General features: G+C 35.7%; 1 protein-coding gene across 4 annotated transcripts in view; it reads left to right on the forward strand.

Annotated features, from left to right (window-relative positions):
• The first annotated feature begins 184 nt into the window (after nt 1-184).
• The window catches only part of LOC137658405 (lachesin-like), a 40,269-nt gene continuing 32,953 nt past the window's right edge, over nt 185-7,500 (forward strand). For 2 of the 4 annotated variants that reach the window (XM_068393088.1, XM_068393091.1), the window contains exons 1-2: nt 205-268; nt 7,356-7,500. The exon at nt 7,356-7,500 is cut by the window's right edge and continues 222 nt beyond it. The gene's annotated coding sequence lies outside the window, so the exon portion shown is untranslated. Of the gene's footprint in view, nt 359-7,355 lie in introns of all 4 variants that reach the window. The other 2 variants (XM_068393090.1, XM_068393089.1) reach the window with 2 other exon arrangements.

Below are 7,500 nucleotides of genomic sequence, written 5' to 3' on the forward strand. Positions count from 1 at the left end.
CCCCAGACCGACTCTACGCTATAAAATTTCTTCGACCAAGTCAGGTTATAGCATACTTCTACCTCACCCTCCCTCCCTTCCTCCCTCATTTCCCCCTTCTTTCCCCTCCCTTCAGCTGAGTCCTTCCTTCCCGCTGCTGCTGCTGCTGCCGCTGTTTCTGCTAAGCTTAACTACGAAGGACAGCGGCACAGAGCAGCTCAGCAGAGAAGAGTCAGTCCTGTTCAGGGAGCCGAAGTGTCAAGTGTGTAGTTACCGCGCGCTGTGCTGGGTAGATTCGCTCCCTCCTTTGTTTTCTCCCAATTCGGAGCCCATTTCGTCTTCTGTGGATATCCCATTCCCGCTTCATTCCCATTCCAAGGTTATTCCCAGCCGTGCGTGAAGTGTGTTGCCGGGAATTGCAAATAACAGATGCAGATCAATACCCCTACGCGTGTTGCAAAAGGATATTTTGGAATGACGACAGGAAAAAAAAAGGAAAAAAAAAAACTCAGGAAGTGATTTTATCTTCTACGATTAAGGACATTCATTTGATTTCCTTTGATATTTTTGTATATCGGGTGAAAACGCGAGGACTACATGCTGTACTAACAAAGAGAGTTGAGAACAGAGATTGATCTGTTCTTTGTGTTTGGGTTTTGAATAATTCATTTATTTTCTGGTGATTTCACTATTGATAAGAAAAGACGGCTGCCATTTTAGTATTCATAGCGTTCTGTCGGTTATTTCAAAAGCTTATTCACCCGATTGACGTATTAGATGCTTATATACACGGCTGTCGTTTATTTGAAACGCTTGTATACCGGACTGACGTTTATTTGAAAGACTATGGACAAGGCTGACGTTTAGTTGAAAGATTATGGACAAGACTGACATTTATTTCAAAGACTGGACAAGGCTGGCGTTTATTTGAAAGACTATGGACAAGACTGACGTTTATTTTAAAGGCTATGGACAAGGCTGACGTTTATTTAAAACACTATGGACAAGACTGACGTTTATTACAAAGACTGGACAAGACTGACGTTTATTTTAAAGACTATGGACAAGACTGACGTTTATTTGAAAGACTATGGACAAGACTGACGTTAATTTCAAAGACTATGGCCAAGACTGACGTTTATTACAAAGACTGGACAAGTTTGACGTTTATTTGAAAGACTATGGACAAGACTGACGTTTATTAAAAAGACTAAACAAGATTGATGTTTATTTGAAAGACTATGGACAAGAATGACGTTTATTACAAAGTCTGAAGAAGACTGACTTTTATATGAAAGACTATGGACAAGACTGATGTTTATTTTAAAGGATATGGACAAGACTGACGTTTATTAAAAAGACTGGAAAAGACTGACGTTTATTTGAAAGACTATGGACAAAACTGACGTTTATTTTAAAGGATATGGACAAGACTGACGTTTATTAAGAAGACTGAAGAAGACTGACGTTTATTTAAAAGACTATGGCCAAGACTGACGTTTATTACAAAGACTGGACAAGACTGACGTTAATTTCAAAGACTATGGCCAAGACTGACGTTTATTACAAAGACTGGACAAGTTTGACGTTTATTTGAAAGACTATGGACAAGACTGACGTTTATTAAAAAGACTAAACAAGATTGATGTTTATTTGAAAGACTATGGACAAGAATGACGTTTATTACAAAGTCTGAAGAAGACTGACTTTTATATGGAAGACTATGGACAAGACTGATGTTTATTTTAAAGGATATGGACAAGACTGACGTTTATTAAAAAGACTGGAGAAGACTGACGTTTATTTGAAAGACTATGGACAAAACTGACGTTTATTTTAAAGGATATGGACAAGACTGACGTTTATTAAGAAGACTGAAGAAGACTGACGTTTATTTAAAAGACTATGGACAAGACTGACGTTTATTACAAAGACTGGACAAGACTAACGTTTATTACAAAGACTGGACAAGACTGACGTTTATTACAGAGATTGGACAAGACTGACGTTTATTACAAAGACTGGAAAAGACTGACGTTTATTTCAAAGACTCTGGACAAGACTGACGTTTATTTCAATGACTATGGACAAGACTGATGTTTATTTCAAAGACTGGAGAAGACTAACGTTTATTACAAAGACTATGGACAAGACTGACGTTTATTACAGAGATTGGACAAGACTGACGTTTATTTCAAAGACTATGGACAAGACTGACGTTTATTTCAAAGACTATGGAGAAGACTAACGTTTATTTCAAAGACCATGGACAATACTGACGTTTATTACAAAGACTATGGACAAGACTGACGTTTATTTCAAAGACTATGGACACGACTGACGTTTATTACAAAGACGGGAAAAGACTGACGTTTATTTCAAAGACCATGGACAAGACTGACGTTTATTACAAAGACTATGGACAAGACTGACGTTTATTACAAAGACTAAGGACAAGACTGACGTTTATTACAAAGACTGGAAAAGACTGACGTTTATTTCAAAGACTCTGGACAAGACTGACGTTTATTTCAATGACTATGGACAAGACTGATGTTTATTTCAAAGACGACTGACGTTTATTTCAATGACTATGGACAAGACTGATGTTTATTTCAAAGACTGGAGAAGACTAACGTTTATTACAAAGACTATGGACAAGACTGACGTTTATTACAGAGATTGGACAAGACTGACGTTTATTTCAAAGACTCTGGACAAGACTGACGTTTATTTCAATGACTATGGACAAGACTGATGTTTATTTCAAAGACGACTGACGTTTATTTCAATGACTATGGACAAGACTGATGTTTATTTCAAAGACTGGAGAAGACTAACGTTTATTACAAAGACTATGGACAAGACTGACGTTTATTACAGAGATTGGACAAGACTGACGTTTATTTCAAAGACTATGGAGAAGACTAACGTTTATTTCAAAGACCATGGACAATACTGACGTTTATTACAAAGACTATGGACAAGACTTTGGACAAGATTGACGTTTATTACAAAGACTGGACAAGACTGACGTTTATTTCAAAGACTATGGACAAGACTGACGTTTATTTCAAAGAATATGGACAAGAGTGACGTTTATTTCAAAGACTATGGACAAGACTGACGTTTATTTCATAGACTGTGGACAAGACTGACGTTTATTACAAAGACTGGACAAGACTGACGTTTATTACAAAGAATATGGACAAGACTGACGTTTATTACAAAGACTTTGGACAAGACTGACGTTTATTTCAAAGACTATGGACAAGACTGACGTTTATTACAAAGACTGGACAAGACTGACGTTTATTAGAAAGACTGGACAAGACTAAAGTTTATTTAAAAGACTATGGACAAGACTGACGTTTATTACAAAGACTGGACAAGACTGACGTTTATTTCAAAGACTATGGACAAGACTGACGTTTATTTCAAAGAATATGGACAAGACTGACGTTTATTTCAAAGACTATGGACAAGACTGACGTTTATTTCAAAGACTATAGACAAGACTGACGTTTATTTCAAAGACTATGGACAAGACTGACGTTTATTTAAAAGACTATGGACAAGACTGACGTTTATTTCAAAGACTGGACAAGACTGACGTTTATTTGAAAGACTATGGACAAGACTGACGTTTATTTCAAAGACTATGGACAAGACTGACGTTTATTTCAAAGACTATGGACAAGACTGACGTTTATTTGAAAGACTATGGACAAGACTGACGTTTATTTCATAGACTGTGGACTAGACTGACGTTTATTTGAAAGACTATGGACAAGACTGACGTTTATTTGAAAGACTATGGACAAGACTGACGTTTATTACAAAGACTATGGACAAGACTGACGTTTATTTCAAAGGCTGGACAAGACTGACTTATATTTCAAAGAGTATGGACAACACTGACGTTTATTTTAAAGACTGGACAAGACTGACGTTTATTTTAAAGACTATGGACAAGACTGGCATTAATTTCAAAGACTATGGACAAGACTGACTTTTATTTCAAAGAGTATGGACAAGACTGACGTATATTTGAAAGACTATGGACAAGACTGACGTTTATTTCAAAGAATATGGACAAGACTGACTTTTATTAAAAAGACTGGACAAGACTGACGTTTATTTGAAAGACTATGGACAAGACTGACGTTTATTTCAAAGAATATGGACAAGACTGACTTTTATTAAAAAGACTGGACAAGACTGACGTTTATTTGAAAGACTATGGACAAGACTGACGTTTAATACAAAGACTATGAACAAGACTGACGTTTATTTTAAAAGTTATATACAAAAATTACGTTTATTTGAAAGGCTATGGACAAGTCTGACGTTTATTACAAAGATTGGACAAGTTTGACGTTTATTTCAACGACTATGGACAAGACTGACGTTTATTACAAAGACTGGACAAGTTTGACGTTTATTTCAACGACTATGGACAAGAATGACGTTTATTTCAAAGGTTATGGACAAGACTGACGTTTATTACAAAGACTGGACAAGTTTGACGTTTATTTCAAGGACCAAGACTGATGTTTATTTAAAATGCTTATTTACCCGACTTTTTCTTATTATTTACAATATTTTCCCGTCTATCGTTTATTTACTACATGATTTTCCAGTCTGTTGTTTATTAATTACAATATTTTCCCGTCTATCCTTTATTTAATACAATTTTTTTTCCCAGTTTTCGTTTATTTAAAGCTTATTTACCCGACTTTCTTTTGTTAATTACAATATTTTCCCGTCAGTCGTTTATTTAGTACGGTTTTTTCCCGAAGGTCTTTTTTTTTTTAAACGCTTATTTACCCGACCTCCGTGGCCCGAGGGACTGAAGTCAATCTGAATAATCTCACCTACTTAATCCCCCCCCCCCCTCCCCCGCCCATTTCCTCCTGACAGGAGAGTAGTGACAGTAGCAGTGGCTACGTCGTGTCTTGGACAGATTTTGGGACAGGGAACAAATGAGTTTTCATCTTGGCGTGTTGACAGAACGTGCATTAACTCTCTCTCTCTCTCTCTCTCTCTCTCTCTCTCTCTCTCTCTCTCTCGAAAGAGGGTAATATATTTAAAGAGAATGGATCGGAAGATGCGTGTGTGTGTCTGTGTGTGTGTATAATTGTTCATCGCTTATCTTGTAATTTATTTATTTCTTCATCTCCTTCACTGGATTATATTTTTCTGTTGGGGCCCTCGGGCTTATAGCATCCTGCTTTTCCAACTAAGGTTGTCGCTTAGCTAGTAATGGTAATAGCAAACGCACACTTACACACACAAACACACACACACATATATATATATATATATATATATATATATATATATATATATATATATATATATATATGTATATATATATGTGTGTGTGTGGGTGTGAGTTTGTGTGTGTATGTGTGTTTATGTATATATATTTCAAATAAGCCTTATATATTAATACATTAAAGTCTGAATTCTCTTAACAACCTCGGGATCAGAGCCCCAGGCGAAATCACGTAAAGACTATAGTATCTGACCGGCTGGGTTCCGAACCCTGGCCCAGGATTCTTGTATGACATTGACCATACCACTCAGCCACGAAGAGAATCCAGACTTTAATGTATTAATATATATGGCTTATTTGGAATATGAAAAACACGTTTAAATGTGCAAAATTTATGATATATATATATATATATATATATATATATATATATATATATATATATATATATATATATATACAGTATATCCTCACCAATGGTTGGTATCAGAATAGAGGCATGACAACTCCAATTGATCCAGACACAGCAAGCTCACCATCAGCACATCTAACCCGCCTTGCTTACACTACATCACTCACTTGTTTTCATCACAATCTCAGATATTCTTTAGATGAAATTGAGCGCGGTTGTTGGGCTTTTCGTGAGCCACTGTAGGCATTACCAAATGCACACACTTTCTAGCCTTATAATGATCAGCATCCAAGCCCCCTCTTTACCTAAGCTAGAACCAGGGAGGGCCAGACAGTGGCTGCTGATCATTCAGCAGGTAGATCTATAGGCTCCCCTAACTTTGCCTCAATCCCTCACTCACATCGATGGTTAGGTTGCAGACACTACATAAAGCTATCGAGCTTGACCGGGTCTCGAACCCCCATCCAATAGATTGCCAGGCAGGGACATTTTCATTCAAAACCTTCACTTTTATAAGGACTTTTAACTCGCTTCTCCTGCGTTTATTTATTTATTTATCTGTTTGTCTGAAGGCAGGATTATGTCAAAATTTTATCAGTGGATAGGTATTATGTTCTAGAAGAACCTATTAGAATTAGAAGGGATCTTGATCGAGATCTATATTCTAGTTATTATTATTATTATAAAGTAGATTCAATCAAGGTCAACATATGAAAAAGGGAAAGATTGCTCCGTAGACTTAAGCAAAATGTTGACAATCTTCATTGGCGGAGGTCTGAAACCTCTGATTGCTCTTTCTATTTCTTCATCTCTATGATCATTTTTACTCAGAATTTACCGCTAATTCCCGTGGAAAATCTTTCTTATATAATCTCAAAATGTTAAACAGATATAGAATAATTACGCATTCCTTAATCAGGCCAAGTTTTACACCTTATCATAGTCACTGCAATGTTTCTGGGTGAAATAATCCCCGCCCCCTGATGACGTCATATCCAATCATGTCTCCCACGTTAGCATCCGTTACCACTGATAACGCAGGAAACAAAATGATTGGCTCTGACGTCATCGGAGGCGGGGCTTATTTTGCCCAGAAACCTCTGCTGTGACTATAGTCACTCTACTGTTATAAAGTGAACTTTGATTTCACTGTTAATCTTAAGGGTACACTCGGGCCTACTGTACTATCTTATTTCTCTTCCACTAGGTTTTTATAGTTTATATATGAAATATCTATTTTAATATTGTTAATGTTATTAAAATATTTTATTCTAATTTTGCATTACTTCTCATTTAATTTATTTATTTCCTTGTTTCCATTCCTCCCTAGGCTATTTTCCCTGTTGGAGTCCTTGGTTTTATAGCATCCTGTTTTTCCAACTGGGGTTGTAGCTTAGCTAGTAATAGTGATAATGATAATGCTAATAAATAGATCATGCAAAGATTACTTTTTACACATTATTTTTTTAATTCATCCAACTACAGTGTTAAAGGAAAACACAATTTGAAGATTTATTAAAGATGTTGACTTTAAAAGCTAATACAAGATAGATATGAATTCGAATGCTCTATTATCAACTTGACAATTATATTAATTGAATTTTGATGGAAATCAGGTATATCTGTAAAAAGAAAAATTTAATAATCTTAGGTAAGTGATAATATATCTTTTTAAATTTACAGTTTAGATGTATTCCTCTGAAATTATAATATCCAATAAGAACGTATGATTATATAAGTGAAAATTAAACACAGAAAACAGACAGGAGAAGATATATATAAAATGAAGACAACAACAATTGCAAATGAGTATAAATACAATATACAC

The sequence above is a fragment of the Palaemon carinicauda genome, chromosome 19, assembly GCF_036898095.1.
Source record: "Palaemon carinicauda isolate YSFRI2023 chromosome 19, ASM3689809v2, whole genome shotgun sequence".
Taxonomy (NCBI): domain Eukaryota; kingdom Metazoa; phylum Arthropoda; class Malacostraca; order Decapoda; family Palaemonidae; genus Palaemon; species Palaemon carinicauda.